Source organism: Asparagus officinalis, unplaced genomic scaffold (genome assembly GCF_001876935.1).
Source record: "Asparagus officinalis unplaced genomic scaffold, Aspof.V1 AsparagusV1_Un17, whole genome shotgun sequence".
NCBI lineage: Eukaryota > Viridiplantae > Streptophyta > Magnoliopsida > Asparagales > Asparagaceae > Asparagus > Asparagus officinalis.
Window position 1 is genome coordinate 122,489 of NW_017972283.1, and position 19,356 is coordinate 141,844.

The window sequence follows — 19,356 nt, forward strand, 5'->3', positions numbered from 1 at the left end:
GGGTAATCTAGTTTAGATTTTATATTATGTGTGTTAAATACGTTAAGCTCAATTATTTATACACACACATTTTATTAGTTTCCTTGTATATATATGTAATCACATATATATACAACACAAGTTTTGGTTTTCATGTTTATAAATATGAAATTACATGTTTCATATTTATTATTGTGATTTGGTTTATCTACATAGATATGAAACAAATATATTTTCATATACATACTCATAGGTTTCATTTTCTATTGTATTTGTGAAAATATTGTATTCTTAGTTTATAGACTTCAATATCAGTTTATACATGTTTTACTAAGTCTACAAAAACATTTCACAAAGTTTCAAAAGTTGGTTTATGTCAAAACATCAAAATTCAAGTATCTCATATTTTCATGTTTTGGACTAGTTTGTAAAATGATGATATTTTTCATTTGGGAAGTCCTTTTTCGAAACCAGTCGTTGTAGCATGTTTATTATCATGTCTACAATCATTCCCCAAAGTTTTACATTTTTTGGAATTTATTTGATATTTTTAAACAGTGTTTTAAAATCAGCAAAACAACCGATTTTTTCTGGAATGTCAGTTTTCGGTCGACCGGTACGATCGACCGGTCAATTGACCATTCGTCAGTATTTTTCCAGAGAGTCATCGGTCGACCGGTCCGGTCGACCGAGAGCTCAAATCGGTCGACCGACAGAATTTCCGGTCGACCGACGATGGTCCAGAACGTTTTCTTCGTGTTTTTGCTCTCATCGGTCGACCGACGGAATTTTCGGTCGACCGACAATAGATCCGTTGGACTTCAACGGGCTATTTCTGAGCTGACTCTTCTGGGGCATTTTGGTCTTTCTGTTTTGGGGTTTTTGCTGATATTTCCTCTTCCTATATATACCCCATTGCTGATGTCTTTTCAGAAAAACCAAGAGAGTTTTTAATCAAGTTTAATAAAGCTTTTAACAAGGGTTTTAGTTTGGTTTAAGTGTGTTTAAAAAGCTTTTAAGCAAATTGAGAGTTTGTTTTTGTGATTCAATTCTACAAGAGCTTGAGGAGATCATCTATTGGTGTTTGGGCATTCAACTATTCTCCCTCCAACTCTTGATATATTGAGAAGTTTTCTAAACTCTATTTCTAGCTTTTTTATATATTTGATTATCATTGTTATTAAGCTAGAACTACATTGAGTTTAGTTTTGATTTATATCTCTTTGTTCACACACAACCTTTTGAGCTTATTGTATTTACATTCATAGTATAATTTGGGGTTGTGGGTTTGTGACTAAGAGTTGTGCTTAATTGAGTTCTCACACTGTAGCAACAGTATCAACCTAGATGGATTTCCGTCTAGGTTGATGCAACCTAGACGGAATTCCGTCTAGATTGCTCAGCTACAGTAGTTTTTTTTTGCAGAACCTACATTGCATGCTATATAATATCACATGTAAACGATATTGTACAACACCAAATCATATTCATATCCAACACAATCGATCTAATTATATTTCAATATCAAATATAATTATATTCAAATAATACATTCACCAAAAAACTAGAAAGATACATAATTTTTTACATAGATTATAAAGAATACAATTGTTTACATAACTTGATGAACTTTGCATAATTTATAAAATCCAATTGCATTTACTCCTCCAAGTTGTTGAAGCATCATGTTTCTTCCTCCTTGATCCTACATTATACAAAATTCAACATCAATTAGTCCATGCCTGAAATACACTTAGAAAGCATTAACTTTGCAAAAGAACTAATAGGGAAATCAAAATATTGGATTGAGTGTTTTTAACTATACGCATATATGAAATTTACCTCTAGTCGACTTGAATTATCTGTAAGTGTAACATCTGCTCCCAGTTTTGCTACTACCAAGCCCGGCAAAGAAGTTCCAACGCCAAGCTGCTCCTAGAAAGGGAAGGAATCAAACTGTTTGCATTTGAAAGGTCTGAACAATTAACAAAGCAAATGGACATATATAAAATTATATATAAAGAAAGATTTAACGGATAAATTATGCCATTGAAAATGGACAGATTGCCCAAAGCAGAAGTAAATAGCATCGATCCAACTATCCTTTACACCTGGATATTCTCCCAAATAGAAATCTTGTTTTGTACCAGAAAATTAAAAACTCAGACGCTGGTATTCATTTCCAATAACCAATAGAATAAACTTGTTAGTAACTTCATTATCATGTCACACATGAAAGGTAAACAACATATGTCATGTATCAGCTATCAGAATTAAACAGTATTTATAAGTGGTGGCTACCTTCATGTTTAGATCCTTGAAAAGATTAGGAGTACCAAAAATGCATCGAGCTCCAGTTCCATAAAGTTCGAACACCTGTGAGAAATAAATCTTAGGTACACAAGTCAACTTTTGATTGCAGGAGTAGGAATACTAGAATAGTACTCAGTAGACTTATATTTTGGTAACTATGAAACATGACCAAAAAAGATACATAAGCATTAGCTAAGAAATGAACTTGTTTAATTCTGACAGCATCCCCCCCCCCTCTCTCTTAGAGGCCATTCAAGAATGCCATAAAGGAAATCCATCTACAAATGAGCATTCTGAAAATGAGCTGAACAGTTCCATTTACAAATGGGCATTCTGAAAATCTTCTATTTAGATTCCAAGTTGAAATCTTGGAGGGCTAAAATTAAAATGAATGGAAATCATGAGTTATATATATTAGTATTTCATGAAGACTTCAGAAAATTTGAGTAGATAGATTGATAGATATGTGTGTGTGTGTACAAGCTTTTCATAATGGTAGCAGAATTCTCAGTAACCGAATGGTTCAAGAGTTTGAAATAGACAGATGAAGCAACTTCTGAGAAACATAAAGCTATTGCTTAGTGTTGGGAACACTTCGCCAAATACAATCATTGTGAAAACGGCGAAGGAATTGTGAAAAACGTGAAGAATAACCCAAAACAGACTCCACCACACCCTGGTGTGGTGTCTGCCATGGGTGTGGTAGAATCTGTCCTGCACCACACCCTCTACCACACCCACGGTGCAGGGTGTGGCAGAATCTGTCATGCACCACACCCTCTGTCACACCCATGGTGCATGGTGTGGCAGACTCGTTTTTAGAATCCTCCTTTGTATGAGAATCATCCTTTGTTTGGGATTGTGTTTTATTATAAATAGGACCATGTTTTTTAGGGTTTCTTAAGGAGAGAAAAATTGTGAGAGGGAGATATTGTGAGCAAGGTGAGATCTTTGGTTGAGGGTTAGTTTGAGAGAATTTGTGTGATTGTAACCCTTTGTACTCTCCTTGATTTAGTGAAATCTCCCCATCCTCTCCCCGTGGACGTAGGCAATTGCCGAACCACGTATATCTCTGTGTTTGGTTTGATTTGTCGTATTTGGCTTGATTTGTGCAAGAGTGTGGCTTTCTTCTTCCGTGATCTCAAGTTCGTTGTGTGTGCGTGCAACGCTTTCGCATAGGCGCGCGACAAGTGGTATCAGAGCTCAGATTTCAGATCTAGGGTTTTGGATTAGGTGAAGGAAGATTCAGTTGGAAGCTTGATTCTTGGAGTTCTAGGCTTTGGTGGAGTTAGGGTTTGAAGTTGCCGTTGAAGATCTCGCTTTCCTCGTGTGGTTAGGAGTTCTATTTGGAATCCAATCAAGGGTTCAGTTGGGTAATTTCTTATTCTTTTCAAAGTTTGGATCTTTCTCTACAATTTGGAATTTATGATTATGGATGAAGAAGTTGGTGAAAGCAGCAAGATGACAGGCACAGTTCAAGTGGGTTTTCAGAACACTAAGATTAGTGTAGTGAAATATGATGGCAAGATCAATTTTGGTTTATGGATGAGCGACGTACAGGATGCGCTCAATGCTCAAAATCTGGAGGAGACCATCATGGTCGATGTGAGGCCACCTAAATATGAGAGGCGATATGGGGAAAGATGAATCGAAATGCTTGCGGGGTGATCAGGTCCTGTTTGGTACAGGAGCTGAAATACGATGTGATTGGGGTGACGTCTGCAATGAAGATGTGGGAGATTCTCAACAACAAATATCTCACGAAGAGTGTTGAGAACAGGTTACACTTGCTACGAAGATTATTCAGATTTCAGATGTCCAGAGGCACCTCGCTTGCGGCTCATGTGAACAACTACACTAAGTTGTTGTCGGACTTGGCGAACGTGGATGAGAAGATCACAGATGAGTACAAGGCTATTATTCTTTTGGGCTCCTTACCAGATGAGGAGTATGATACCTTCGTGCTTACGTTGTTGAACGAGAGATCTTCTATCACTTATAGTGAAGTGACTAACGCATTGACGAACTATGATTTGAGGAGGAAGGATAAGGAGACTTCCCGCGCTAGTACTTCAGGAGAGGCCTTGTCGACGAGAGGTAGAAGCTCATATCAGAAAGGTGGAAATAGAGGGAGGTCAAAGTCAAGAGGTCATCACCAGCTTGGAAAGAATCAATGTGCATTCTGCAAAGAGCAGGGACATTGGAAGAGAGACTGTCCGAAAGTCAAAGAAAAGGAGAATAGCAAGAATAAGGGCCCGAAGGCCAATGAGGTGAATGTTGCGAAAGGCGATGATTCTGATGATTCGAGCTTTTCTCTTTTGATTACTCCGGAGGTGAACCATTTGGATGTATCAGAGTGGATGCTTGATTCTGGCGCTACTTATCATGTGACTCCTAGGCGAGATTGGTTCTCATCATTTGAGAGACTCGACGGGGGTGTTGTTGTCATGGGAAATGATCAATCCTGTGGCGTTTGTGGGATAGGTACTGTGAGGATTCAGATGCACAATGGAGTAGTCCATGAGTTGAAGGAGGTGAGATTCGTTCCTCAACTGAAGAAGAACCTTATCTTAGTTGGAGCTCTGGAGGCGAAGGGATTCAGGGTGACCTTTGAGGATGCTGTAGCGAAGGTTACTAAAGGATCTTTGGTGGTGATGAAGGGAGTCCACAGTCATAATTTATACTATCTGAAGGGGAGCACCAAGATTGGCTAGGTTGCTTCGGCTATTTCAGAGGCGGACATGAGCAGACTTTGGCATTACAGGTTAGGGCACACATGAGAGAAGTCACTGCAGGCTTTGTGCAAGCAGGGGCTATTGAAGGGAGCCAAGAGTGGAAAGATTGAGTTCTGTGAGCACTGTGTTCTTGGCAAAAAGACAAAGGTGAAGTTCAGGACGACCATTCATAGGACGAGGGGCATCTTGGACTACGTGCATACAGATGTTTGGAGTCCCACCAAGACGGCATCACTTGGTGGTCAACATTGGTTTGTCACATTTGTTGATGACTATTCTAGGCGTTGTTGGGTGTACACCATGAAACATAAGAGTGAAGCCCTAGATTTGTTTGTGGAGTGGAAGAAAAGATTGGAACTGCAGACTGGGAGAAAGATCAAGACGTTGCTATCCGACAACGGCGGCGAGTATACTTCAGACCCCTTTCAGCAGCTATGTCGAGACGAGGGCATAGAGAGGCACTTCATAGTTAGTCATACACCGCAGCAGAATGGGGTGGCAGAGAGGTTAAATCGGTCTTTGCTGGAGAAGATTCAATGTTTATTGGCGCATAGTAGTTTGGAGAAGATCTTTTTTGCTGAGGCACTTTCTTATGCGAGCCACCTCATTAATAGGCTGCCTTCATCTGCGATTGAGGGGAAGACCCCTATGGAGATGTGGTCGGGAGAGACAGCACATGACTATGACCAACTTAAGGTATTTGGTTGCCCTGCATATTTTCATGTTAGAACTGATAAGTTGGAACCTCGAGCTAGGAAGGCCATATTTGTAGGATTCAAGTGTGGTGTCAAGGGATACAAGCTTTGGGATCCAGTTGATAAGAAGATTGTGCTGAGTAGGGACGTCACATTCGATGAGGCTTCTATCTTGAAGCTTCCCAGCTCTCATCAGGTGGAGAGCGACCCGACAGAGGAGATTTCGCAGGTGGTGGAGAGTGATGCAGCTCCACAGAGTCCAGATAGTACAGTATCCATTAGAGTGCCGACTGAGGTGACGCCAGGCGAGCACGACGGTGATGCGGTGGATACGGGTACTCATGAGTAGGACCAGGGACCGATAGCTCAGGTTCAGGATTCTATTGCGGCACGGAGACAGAGGAGAGACATACGGGTGCCAACATGGTATGCCGACACAGTTGCATATGTACTTCCGGTGGAGAGTATCGATGAGATGGTGTCTACCACATTCAGAGAGGCCGAGCAGAGTTCGGAGGCTGATTCGTGGCAGGTGGCTATGCAGGAGGAGATGGAGTCCCTTCATAAGAACGATACATGGGAGCTTGTTGAGCTTCCAAAGGGGCGGAAGGCGATTGGGTGCAAGTGGGTGTACACGAAGAAGGAGGGCATTGAGGGCACTCCAGTGACATTCAAGGCTAGGTTGGTTGCGAAGGGCTATGCACAGGAGGAAGGTATTGATTACAATGAGGTTTTCTCTCCGGTGGTGAAGCACTCTTCGATTCGGATTTTGCTAGCTTTGGTGGCACAGTATGGTTTGGAGTTAGATCAGTTGGATGTGAAGACGATATTTCTTCATGATGATCTTGATGAAGAAATATATATGACTCAGCCATTAGGATTCTGAGCTGTAGTTGGTTTGCAGGTTAAAGAAATCACTATACGGTTTGAAGCAATCTCCTCGATAGTGGTATAGGCGATTCGATGGTTTTATGCTTGGTCATTCGTACACTCGGAGCCAGTTTGATCCTTACGTGTATTTTCGCAAGTTGAGAGGAGGTGCGTACATTTATTTGTTGCTTTATGTCGATGACATGTTGGTTGCCTCTAGTTCCAGGTCAGCTATAGATGAGTTAAAAGTTCAGCTTTCAAATGAGTTTGAGATGAAGGACTTGGGCGAGGCGAAGCACATTTTAGGGATGGAGATCAATAGAGACAAGAAGAAGGACAAGATTTATTTGACACAGGTGGCTTATTTGAAGAAGGTTCTATAGCGATTCCATGTTAGCATGAATACGAAGCCAGTTGGTGTACCTTTGGGAGCCCATTTGAAGCTTTTAGCTGGCCTTTTACCGAAGTCAGTTGAAGACCATGAGTTGATGACAAAGACTCCATATGCGAGCGCAGTTGGGAGCTTGATGTACGCGATGGTATGTACAAGGCCGGATTTGTCACAGGCGATGAGCATGGTGTCGAGATACATGCACGATCCAAGAGTGGGTCATTGGGACGCCGTGAGATGGATTTTGAGGTACATTCAAGGTACGCTCAATGTTGGTTTGGTTTATGAGCGGGACACTACAGGTGGGCAGTTATGCATTGGATATGTTGATTCAGATTATGCCGGGGATTTGGATAAGCGTCGGTCTACTACGGGATATGTGTTTACTTTGACCCGTGCGCCGGTGTGTTGGAGATGCACCTTACAGTCTACGGTGGCTTTGTCTACGATGGAGGCAGAGTATATGGCGGTTACGGAGGCTGTGAAGGAGGCTATTTAGCTTCGAGGACTTTTGGAGGAACTTTGTATATCGCAGCGGTCCGTCACCATTCATTGTGATAGCATGAGTGCTATCTATTTGGCGAAGAATCAGGTTTTTCATGCGAGGACGAAGCACATTGACGTTTGTTATCACTTCGTTCGGGATGTTCTTGAAGATGGCGATGTGGAGATTGTGAAAGTTCACACAAAGTATAATCCGGTGGATATGCTCACTAAGGTGGTTCCGAGCAACAAATTTGATCATTGTCGAAACTTGTTACACATTCGTGATTGTTAAGGCCGTTGACGGCCATTTGGATGAACTACGGGTGGCTTGATCCCTTGGGAGAGGGGGTACGTAGGCAACCACATTGGTGCTTTGGATGAACTACGGGTGGCTTGATCCCTTGGGAGAGGGGGTACGTAGGCAACCACATTGGTGCAGCCAAGTTTAGAGAGGCGACACATTGGTGCTCATGTTGGTGTCGGCTCAGTGTTGGGAACACTTCGTCGAGGTGGAGAATTGTGAAAACGGCGAAGGAATTGTGAAAAACGTAAAGAATAACCCAAAACAGACTCCACCACACCCTAGTGTGGTGTCTGCCATGGGTGTGGTAGAATCTGTCCTGCACCACACCCTCTGCTACACCCACGGTGTAGGGTGTGACAGAATCTATCTTGTACCACACCCTCTGCCACACCCATGGTGCAGGATGTGGCAGACTCATTTTTAGAATCCTCCTTTGTATGGGAATCCTCCTTTGTTTGGGATTGTGTTTTATTATAAATAGGACCACGTTTTTTAGGGTTTCTTAAGGAGAGAAAAGGAGAGAATTAGCATTGTTTTGAGCACTTTGAGAGGGAGATATTGTGAGGGAGTTGAGAGCTTTGGTTAGGGTTATATTTGAGTGATTTTGTGAGTTGTAACCCGTTGTATTTCTCCTCCATATAGTGAAATCTCCCTATCCTCTCCCCGTGGACGTAGGCAATTGCCGAACCACGTATATCTCTGTGTTTGGTTTGATTTGTCGTAATTGGCTTGGTTTGTGCAAGTGTGTGGCTTTCTTCTTCCGTGATCTCAAGTTCGTTGTGTGTGCGTGCAACGCTTCCACATAGGCGCGCGACAATCATGTCACTACTAAATATTTTAGTCAAATTCACCTTAGGAACAGACATCATGGTTTAATCTAAACCTGAAAATATGGGGCAAAAGCATGCAAAATAAGAAGGCAAAATAAGTGAAACTTTACTTAGTCGAGCTTCCAACCTTCTGGACACCAGATCTTAAAAATCTGAAAAATCAGTAACAAGGGCCTGAATTCTACCTAATAGTATTTACAGTCTTCTAAACTCAATGAGCTTATATGCGTATAATACAATGATCAGAGATCGTATTTATGTGTGTATTGCTATGCAGGTACAGCTTAAAAGTCAGTATTGAACATAAATTATAGTTTCTATCATCATCAATCGCCCCTAGTTGACATCTTGAAAACAGCGTGCAACAAATACATGTCTCTGCTTGCCATGTGATTGCATAACCATTTGTCATTAAAAATGCAAAAAATTAACCCTCGAGTGCTGGTACATGTCCTAAGACCATCTCCAACCGGGCGTTATTTTGCCGCAAAAAGGGAAAATGCCGCTGATGACGAGCTCCAACCAGACGCCAAATCCCGCTGCATTTTAGCGGTGATGAACAGCGCGAAGCCATATTTAACGTCGCACTGTTCATCACCCCATTACTGTTTGTTTTTATTTTTTTATTTTTATTTTTTTTATTTTACCTTGTACTTTTATGTATTTACAATTTGACCCTAATTGTTTTATTAGATGTATAAAACAACTCCAATAATATTTAAATTTTATAATTTTACCACAATTGTTTAATTTGGACAAAATAAATTATTTTTTAAAAATAAAAAAATGCTAAAATTTAAAAGACATTTTTATTAATTATAACATTAAAATCTAGATATTAAGTAAAGTCCCGTGAAATATAAAGAGCAATCCTAATACATAATTCAAATATAAATTACATATCTGAAGTACATAACATATAAAAACTAACACGCATAATTTAAAATTTCATTAAAATAAAACATAAAATACAAACTAAACATGGAACATTTCCTGAGATGGACAAGCAACTCTCAATAATCTGGTAGATCGGCGCCAGAGTGTCCAATATCATTGAAATAATTGCCAAAATTAGAAGCAGAACATTGTTCTTGTTGATTTCTTTTTTGTATTATTTTAATCTGTTGAGCTCGAACGTACTCATGCACGTTTGGATCAGCAATGGAATTCAAATCTTTCATTATAATTTTCCATTCATCTCTATCTTTTTTCATGGCTATCTTTTCTCGTTCGATATCAAATGCTTCTTGCCTGTCCAAGCTCGCCTTGTCTAACCTGTCTATAAGTCGGTTGCTGGAGGTCTCGATGGAGTCCACTACACTTGACTCATGATCATCATTTTTCCTTTTCAATTTAGCTTTTTTTACCCCAATAGGTCGTTCAGATGGAGTAAATGATGACAGTCCAGGAGATGTTGATATAAGAGATTCGGAGTGGGATTATCTGATTGTGACGAGTCGAAGTTCACACTTTGGGATTGTCTTCGACTAACTTGTCTTGCTGTGGGGACATCATCTTTGAATTTTTCGAAATTTTTAACCATATTCCAGACATGATCAAATTTGAAACCTTTTTTGTACTTCGGTTCTTGCATAAATAACATCTTTGCTCGAACTAACTGTAAATTATAGTGAACATCAAGTTATGTATTTCAACAATAATAATAAAATTCAGACGATAATTAATAGAATACTTACAATATCTTCATCTGAAGCACCACTTGGATTCAGATTCTCTACTTGTCTCAAGCACGCATTCAATTTCCTTACTTCATTACTTATGATTTCCATTCGAGAACGTCGGCTCACACGCATCTCAAAATGCTGATCTCGAAGTTCATTGTATTTGTCCTCCACACGAGACCAAAATGCATCTCGAGACTGGTTTCTACCGATAATAGGGTCTTGAGAAATATCCAAGAATACTTGACAAAGGAGCACATCTTCAGTAACTGTGTATCCAGTTGATCGAACAGACATTTTTTTGTAAAAAGCGGTTGGTTTGGAGATCAGAAATACTTTGAAGAAATACTTCGAATTGGGTGGTTTGAAATAGAACTCGTGAATGTTATTTATAGCCAATCTAAATTTGTTTTTTTTGTTTGAATTTGAATTTGAATTTGAATTTGAATTTGAATTTGAATTTGAATTTGTCGGTGGTCAACATTTGAAATTGAATCATTTAGTACAAACTGATCAGCTTTACACATTATCCAACGTTGTCGGTGGGAATCAATTTTTGAAATCAGGTCAGCTTTACACATTGTCCAACATATACACAGCTCAGCTCTCCTTGAATTGTGTGAAAGCTTTGTACGAGTGGGAATCAATTTTTGAAATCAGGTCAGCTTTACACATTGTCCAACGTATACACAGCTCAGCTCTCCTTGAATTGTGTGAAAGCTTTGTACGAGTGGGAATCAATTTTTGAAATCAGTCAGCTTTACACATTGTCCAACGTATACACAGCTCAGCTCTCCTTGAATTGTGTGAAAGCTTTGTACGAGTGGGAATCAATTTTTGAAATCAGGTCAGCTTTACACATTGTCCAACGTATACACAGCTCAGCTCTCCTTGAATTGTGTGAAAGCTTTGTACGAGTGGGAATCAATTTTTGAAATCAGGTCAGCTTTACACATTGTCCAACATATACAGCTAAAAGCAAATTTGAATTTTGTGACAAATTGATAACAGCTAGAAAGCATTTCCTAAAATCAGCTCAACTTTACACATTGTTCAATGTATACAGCTAAGCAAAGTTTTATAAATAGCATACTAGATTAGGTACATCCACACAATTACTCGCTGTTGTGTTAAAATTATTATTCTCCATTTCTGCATACTTCAGTCTTTCTTTTCTTACTTCAAAAATGAATTTCGATGTTGGAGGTCCATCATACTTATCATCATCTTCATCTTCGGATGATGATAATTTTCTGCCCAATATCATTGCAGAGATTGATGAAACCGAAGAAGTAATTTGTGAGTACATCAACAACAACATGATCCTCGTTAACAATTTACGTCAACACAACTACCAACCGATCCATGGTGGCTCGATTCCCGGTCATGCAGTGATCAACCGCGATCGAGAAAATGCGCATCAGAATTTGGTCATAGATTACTTTGCCGATAATCCACGTTTTGGAGAAGATATGTTTCGTCGTCGATATCGGATGTCAAGAAGTTTGTTCCTTCGTATTGTTGATGCAGTGAAAGATCATGACTATTACTTCCAACAACGAAGTGATGGACTTGGTAGAATGGGATTATCACCGTTACAGAAAGTAACAGCTGTTTTTCGCATGTTGGCATACGGTCTACCAGCTGATGCTACGGACGAATACGTTAAAATAGGTGAGTCAACAGCAATTGAAAGTATGACAAAATTTTGTCGTGCTATGGTGGAAATATTCCCAGAGCGGTATCTACGAACACCTAACGCTAATGATATTGCTAGGCTACTCTATATTGGAAAAAAACGTGGTTTTCCAGGAATGTTAGGAAGTCTTGATTGTATGCATTGGAAATGGAAAAATTGTCCAACAGCATGGTCTGGGCAATACACAGGACGTAGTGGGTCACCAACTATTATCCTCGAAGCTGTGGCAGAGTATGATCTTTGGATATGGCACGCATATTTTGGTATGCCAGGCACCAATAATGATATTAATGTGTTGGAGTCATCTAATCTTTTCTCTAACCTAGCTCAAGGTATTGCTCCTCCCGCTCACTATGTTATTCAAGGAAAAGAGTATAATATGGGTTATTATTTAGCTGATGGTATATATCCAAAATGAGCTACTATTGTACAAACAATCCAACAGCCACAAGGTAGGAAGAAAAAATATTTTGCCATGAAACAGGAAGCATGTAGAAAAGATGTAGAACGTGCGTTCGGAGTTCTCCAATCACGATTTGCAATTGTGGCAGGATCAACACGTTTTTGGAAAAAACATGTATTACATGACATAATGACTGCATGCATTATTATGCACAATATGATAATCGAGGATGAACGTGATCTTTATGCACCAATTCAAGAAGTGAGGGAAGCACCAACACCAGAAGTTGATATGGTAGCAGATGAAACTACAAGATTTACTCAATTTATTGCACGTTACCGAAAAATCAAGGATAAAGATGCCCATATTGCGCTTCGTAATGCATTGATAGATCATCTATGGGAGGAATACACTAATTCAGATAGTTAAGTGCATACTAAATTTGTAATTTTTACATTGTTGTTAATGTTTAATTATTTTCTTGTATTTTATTTTCTGTTGTGTTCTTGAATGTAATATTTTGGTAATATTAATAATAAAAATATATTATTTTAGCAATCAAGTTATTTTAATTAATAAAACAATATTTTATTGTTTTATTAGTTTAATTTTTTAAATAATAATTCACTTTGTTTGGAAAATATGTGAAAAAATAAAATTTGATATGTGAGGTTAATTATTGAAATAGTTAAAAATATAGGGAATAAAAAATAATCATATAAAAGTAGATAAATAGAAAGATACTGAGAATATTCCTTTTTGGTGCAAAAAATGGTGCAATGAGTTGGAGATGATTTACTGTTAGATGTGACTTTTGCACCATTTTGGTGCAAAATTTACACCATTTTGGTGCGATGGGTTGGAGATGCCCTAATAATCAGTATGAACAGTATAAGAGTTTTATTACACTAAACAACTCCACCTTCCTCATTAATATACGCTCAATGCCACCATCTCTAATGGAAAAAATCATCAATAAATTAGAGCAACCCAGCACAGATAATTCGTAACTGATCTTGGATATACAAAACCCACTTTGCTCAGAGTCTGCATACAACTCTAATTCATTGTCTGAAATTTCATTTATACTCACTCCCCTCTCCAATTGCAAGGCAACTGCATACAACTCTAATTCATTGTCTGAAATTTCATTTATACTCACTCCCCTCTCCAATTGCAAGGCAATAAACACTAAAATAGAAAGGTACGGCAAACAAATATGTAAATACTCAGACTGAAAGGTTGATAAACAAGCATCAGATGTTCACATTGTGTACCATAACCAGAAAAGGGACCGAATTTTTCTTGAAAATAACAAAAGAAAATACCATAAAATACCATTTCAAAGAACCCAAACCCAAGATGGAATAAAAGAGCAAACAAATTAATCAAGAATTAATTACCTCGATGTGGCACAGAACTTATGAGAGAGAGAGAGAGAGAGAGAGAGAAAGAGAGAGAGAGAGAAGAAAATGGGAGATGGGTTTTTTTATCAGAGCCCAAAAAAGAAAGGGAGTGTCTACAGCCACAAGCAGTGGATTTGTGGAAGAGAACAAATTTGAGGAGTGAGGGAGTGAAAACCCTAAACACTCACCTGTACTCTTCAAGGAACCGGTCGTCGTCAAGATCAGGATCGTCCTCGAGGTCCTCGAGCTCGTCAAGGTTGGGATCGTCAGAGGGAGTGAAGGGTGGAGGTTTGAAAGGGGAGGGGCGGCGGCGGGGGGGGGGGGGGGATTCGGACGGAAGGGAGGGGACTGCCAGCAGGTGGGAACAAGAGGCGGGAGTGGCAGGATTCGGTGAGTGTGGAGGTTTGAAGGGAGGGGCGCAGGATCGGTGGGAGGTCAGGAGGTGGAGGGGGGATGAGAAGGGGGGGTTTGGAGAGAGGAGAGAGGGTTTGGCCGTTTTGGGGGGGGGTTAGATGGAGAGGGGAGAAAAAAAGAGGGGGAAATGAAAAATAGGCGGGGAAATGAAAAAAAGAGGGGAAGCTGGTTAAATTTTTTAAGACAATCTAGACGGAATTTCCGTCTAGGTTGACTCAACCTAGACGGAATTTCCGTTTAGATTGAGTGTTTATTTAAAAAAAAAATAAAAAACCCTCTAGTTTGTCAATCTAGACGGAAATTTCTGTCTAGATTGACTCAAACTAGACGGAACAAACTAGACAAAATTTTTTTCGTCTAGTTTGAGGCGATTGACTCAAACTAGACGGAACAAACTAGACGAAATTTTTTCCGTCCGTCTAGTTTGCCTCAAACTAGACGGAAAAAATTCCGTCTAGTTTGTTCCGTCTAGTTTGTTCATTTTCCTACTAGTGACTATTGTATTTCATATCAATCTTATTGCTAGTTCTTATTGAGTTAAGTTTTTATTGAATCTCATTGTTACACACACCCACATGAGCTTATTGTATTTGCATACATAATATAATAGGGTTGTGAGAGATTGTAATATTGAGTTGTGCTTAATTGAGTTCTCATCTATTGTAGAGAACAAATTTATATTTGTTACATTGTGAGATTGTAAGGTTTTCGGTGAGCTAGAAAACCGAGTGTGTGGTGAAGTTTTCGGTGAACTAGAAAACCGAGTGTGAGGAGTGAACGTTGTTTGGTGAGCGTTAAAAACCGACACTGTGAGGTGTAAACGTTATTCGGGTGAACATAGAAAACCCGGTTGTGATAGTGGATTTCTCCCCGGGAGTGGGGAGCGGAGACGTAGGACGGAAGGTCCGAACTCCGTGATCATATTGTGTGTTTGAATGTGCTTTGGCGTTTATTCTTATTTGTGCTCATTGCTCATTTCGCCATTGTCTCATTATTTATATGATCCACTATCTAGTTCATATTGTTTACCCCTTGTGTTAGTTTTCATATCATTGCATATATCATATTGTATATCTCTTTGATAGGATATATCATCTTGTGTTAGTTTATATATCCTTGCATATTTATATTTCATCATATAGGATATATCTCATTATTCATATTGCTTATCCTAGCTTATATAGTTGTTATATTTCATACTTGCTAGGATAACTTTTTAATTAATTTTTATTGGCATTTAATCGGATTAGATTAGCATAAGACCCTAATCACCCCCCTCTAGGGTCTAACAATTGGTATCAGAGCTTGGTGCTCTTTGATTTAAGGTCTAATCGCCTTGAGAACACTAAAAGAGGCATATCACTTTAGGATTAAATAGTGTTTAAATAGTTTTCCTTCAATATCAGAACTAGGGGGATTTTGATAGCTTGAAATGAGAGCGGTTGTGACTATAGTTGGATGCAACTAAATAAAGTTTATATAATTGTATGAATTTGTTTCGTTGCAACTCACTATTGCAGTTGCAAATTGCAACCAGAGTCAACAAAAAACTCTAAGTTGAAGCATATAACTTACATAAAAAAAATGATCAAAGTCCTTTTCTTTAAAAATATCTTTTAATATTTGTAAAAAACTTATTTTCCAAAAGTAAAATTATTTTAAAATATGTTCTTCCAAAATTTATGTTTTTCATAAATTACAAAAAGTTTTTATATTTAAAACAATATTTATTGATAACTTTACTTTAAAATTTTTAATTTTTAAGAATACAATTTTTGAGAAAATATTATTGTCTAATATCTGTAGGGTCTGAAAAATAAATGATTAGTTCCTTTAACTGTATTAGCTTTGGAAAAAGACTCTATCGCTTGGTAAGAGTCGCTTTGTACAATCACTCTTAATAGATTACAGAAGAGGAGAAGATTGGTTCGACTTCTCATTTGTTTAATGTGGGTTCTGGATGGTGGAAGGATGTCTCACTTGATGCTTGAGTCGAGTTTGCTTCCCGTTAACGAACAAAACAAGATCACTTGGTCGGATACTTGGGCCGCTGTCGATAACTGCTACTGATTCTTAACCGCAAGAACCTAGGTTTGGATTTCCAAGCTCGAGTGCAAAAGCTCTGTCGAGACGTGGCCAAAAGTCCCGTCTTCATAGCTGCTCATGGCTCTTTATAGGCCTTAGCGCGTAACTGTTGCACTGAAATCGTGGAGTCATGGCGTAATTGACTTCATGGATTTAGCCCACGTGGGTTGACTGGGTCTTCAAGACCGTTACAGTCGAGCTTCATGCGATATGATGAGTCTCACTGCATAGCGAAGCTCGTCTGATGAGACGAGCCTCGATGCGCAGCGAGGTTCATTTAACAGAACGAACTTTGCTATGTGGCGAGCTTTGTCTTTTGAAAAAGCTTCGTCTTCACTGACGAGCTTCATCCTTGATGGCTGAGTCTAATTGCGTAACGAGCTTTGTGGACTTCTTCTGACGAACTTCATCTTCACTAACGAGCTTCGTCTTTAACAATGAGTTTTGTCTTCACTGACGAGCTTGAGTTTCATCTTCATTGATGAGCTTGAGTTTTGTCTTCATTGACGAGCTTCGGACTTTGTCTTTAATGACAAGCTTTGTTGTTTGGGATGAGGTTCATCATAATAATGACCCTCATCATGATTTGCTATGAGCTTCAATGCTCTTTTGTTTCTTGGCATTTTTAGTGCCTACAAAACCCTCTTTAAAGTTTTCAGAACTGAATTGGGTTGTATGAGGTCTGAAATACTTTGAATCATTTTGATTATCACGAGCCTGGTTCACATGACGAACTTGATCCCTTGGCTAGCTTCAACGCTTTAGAATGAACCTCATGGCTCATTGTTACTTCATGAGCTTTGATGCTTCGAGAGGATGCTCGACTATTTGTTGAGTCTTGCCACTCTGTATAAGCCCCATCAGGCCCACGCGGAACTGACGCTTAGGCCTCATCAGCATTAAATGTTGTGTGCCTCCATCATCGCGCCTTTTCCAGGCCCAATAAGCGTCTGTCGGCTAGTGCCCAGAGATCTTGTCCGTTGATTTTGTCCGTAAATCTCATCCACAGCAAACCTCGTTTGCAGATCTCGGCCGCAGATCTCGGTCATTGATTCGATTTTTCTCGCCTATAAATAGGCCGCTGCCTTTGACGAAATCGTTGTCTTTTTCAAGTTTCAAAAGTTTTGGCGCTTTGTCTGCACCAAATTTTCACCTTCAATTTTTTCTTTGTCTTCTTTAAGATTTCAAATCCATGGCCCCAAAAACCATCGTCGGCAAAGGGAAAGGCAAGAAAGCCACTAGCTCTTCAAGAGAGGCCGCCTCCTTACCTGTTTTCTCAGATAGTGCACTCGAACGCAAGTTTTGCATTTTAGAACTGTCGAACTCTGTCTATTTTAGGCTTGAGGCTTCGAGGGAGATGAACAATTTCCCCTTTTTGAGACGAAGCTCGTCTGACGAATGAGATTCGTCTGTTAGGCGAGGCTCGTCGATCTGATGAGTCTTATCTTTTCTAACGGGGCTCGTCTATTAGATGAGGTTCGTTTGTCAAATGAAGTTGGTCTGTGTTGGTTGGGAAAATTTAAAGAAAAATTGAGAAAATGAATTTATAGTATTCTCTCTAACAGGCTTAGAAAAATAATTAATTATAATTCTCTCAATGCAATCTCTCTCTAACAAACTTAGAAAAAGAAATCACAATCTTCTTGTATCGGATTATCGATTTACAAAAGAGAAAAAGATCGACGGAGATCCTTCCCTTTGTTTAAACCTGGATTGTTCTTGGTGTCGATGGAATGCCTTCCTCGAATGCTTGTATCGAGTTTGCTTTTTGTTGACGATCCGAATGTTTCACCTTGTGGAAAACGATTCCTACCTCTTGATTGATGTCGAGGAGAACTTGCGTGGTAAGTTTGAATAGAACTCTTAATGAGTTTGATAACTCAGAGCGAGTTTAAAACTCTGCAAAAGAGTTAATTTGAACCGAAAATCGGTTTTAAAGCCAAGTACCAAAACTCCTTGTTCCTAAAGAATTCTCTCAGTTGCAGAATGCCAAACTTTTTCTTTAGAATTCCGACCAGGAAAGGATCTCTAGAAATTCCAGAAAAAGCCAATCTCAATTCTCTAGAAATTCCCCTCCAAAGAACCAGGTTTCAATTAAGCTGAAATATCAGCTATTTATAGGAGATTAAGGGGTGTAACCGTCCCCTTGATTTGCTCCTTAGTGAGGGTTTCTTGGGGTGTAACTGCCCCTTTAAATCTCTCCTTAATGAGGGTTTATGAGGTGTAACCGGCCCCATTAAGTGGGAAAACGGTTTTGAAACCGTTCAGGTTCTGGTTGAACCAGTCAAACGCACAATTCGTGTTTTGGAATGAACTCTGCGTCTTGATCCTGGGATGCAGAGTTGGGTTCTGTGTTTTGGGCTGAAAATGCAGCAATGAAAGCTGTATTTGGATCTGGAACGTAGCGATGAACCCTGCGTATTGGGCTGAAAACACAGCATTGAAAGCTGCGTTTGGATCTGGAACGCAACGATGAACCCTGGATTTTGGGCTAAAAACTCAGCAATAAAAGCTGCGTTTGGATCTGAAACGCAGTGATGATCCCTGTGTTTTAGGCTGAAAATACAATAATGAGCTCCACGTTTGGAACTGAAACGCAACGATGAACCCTACGTTTTGTTGTTGGGATGCAGAGATGAACTCTACGTTTTGACTCTGGAACACAGAGGCGAGCCTCAGGCGAGCCTCAGGCGAGCTTGGAGAGCTTTAGGTGAAGTACAATGTTTAGGCGAAGTTCAGTCTTACAGACGGGCTTCAGAACATAACTTGCTATGAAGAACATGTTATAACTTTCAAACCGTAAGTCAGAATTTGACGAATTATATATGAAAATCAACTATCTCGATAAGATGGAGCTGACTAAACCTATCAAAAGGGTTTGGTTTGCTCTCGTCCATTTCGTCAAATTCCTTACGGTTTGAGAGATATCTACATTTTAATTTGAAGAGACCGTCAATTTGTAGTCTCTTTTGCTAGAGTGTTGCAAAAATTATCATCTTATAACCTTTGTCTTGGCTCCTTGAAAATATGAGAGTCATCAGATTGTAACTCCCGATGTTGATTG

General features: G+C 39.4%; 1 long non-coding RNA gene across 2 annotated transcripts; it reads right to left on the minus strand.

Annotated features, from left to right (window-relative positions):
• Positions 1-1,465: 1,465 nt before the first annotated feature.
• Positions 1,466-14,090, minus strand: LOC109827091. 2 transcript variants are annotated; one of them, XR_002243334.1, is made up of 4 exons: positions 13,982-14,090; positions 2,281-2,355; positions 1,822-1,914; positions 1,466-1,684 (listed from the first exon to the last, which is right to left on the minus strand). It is a non-coding gene; the product is annotated as an uncharacterized LOC109827091 (long non-coding RNA). The 2 variants fall into 2 exon arrangements; XR_002243333.1 differs by having other exon boundaries at positions 13,791-14,090.
• Between the last annotated feature and the right edge of the window lie 5,266 nt (positions 14,091-19,356).